We start from the raw sequence: 971 nt of genomic DNA on the forward strand, positions 1-971 counted from the left end.
AGATATCATTGAATTCCATGAGTTTGAATTCTCAATCTTTAAGGTCAATCTCTAGGATTGAGTAATATCAGTCTTAAAAGCTGATTTTTGATCTTTAAGGAGATTATCCTTTCTGGGAATCTGATTCATTAGTCTTATCCAGCTAATTTGCACGGCGTCCTCCCCATTTTACAAGACAGATCCTCTCATGGTTAGGATAAGTCTGACCACTTGGCGACCCTGTTTGATGCTGAGGTCCATGGATTTCCTGCTGATTTTAGAGATGACTTTTCTAGATTTTTCGTCAACCTACAGCTGGTCTGGACGACAACTTCATGACCTAAATCAAGAAGCGCGTTTCTTTTTCGGAAGACTTTACTTCCTTTTAATGATGGAATTGATTCATCGTGTAGATCCATCTTTCTTACAGTAAATCGGGTAAAACTGTTTAGTTTAGTCCAAAGCAAAAGTATCTTCAATTATTTGTTACAAAAATATGTGACTTATGTTTTAAATAACTTGGTAAATTTTCCCACACTTGGCTTTTATTTTCTTTTATTTGCCTTTTTATTTTCCTCTATTCCATTTTAAATGAATTCTAACATTTTGGTTTGTTTCTCAATTTATGTCCTTTTCGAGGTAACAATAATTTCGGTGTTAACACCTAGTTTTATCGTTCAAAAATATGTATAATCATGATTTTGAATTTCATTTAATTGAAAATTTTGAAAATTTTTACTAGAAGTGGGTAGTCAGTATATAAGACTAGGGCTGTTCTTTGTTATCAGAGAGCTCTAGATTCAAATACAACTACTACGTTACTAGTATTTTTAATGGTAACCAAGTGTTTAAATTAAAAAAAATTTAAAATCCGAAAGAATTTAACTCCTTCCCACACTTAAGATCTTGCAATGCCCTCATTTGCATAAATCAGTAACAATTTAAATTATTGAGGGTGATTAGCGTAGAAAAATGATTAAATTTTACCAAAG

Source organism: Rutidosis leptorrhynchoides, chromosome 2, assembly GCF_046630445.1.
Source record: "Rutidosis leptorrhynchoides isolate AG116_Rl617_1_P2 chromosome 2, CSIRO_AGI_Rlap_v1, whole genome shotgun sequence".
Taxonomy (NCBI): domain Eukaryota; kingdom Viridiplantae; phylum Streptophyta; class Magnoliopsida; order Asterales; family Asteraceae; genus Rutidosis; species Rutidosis leptorrhynchoides.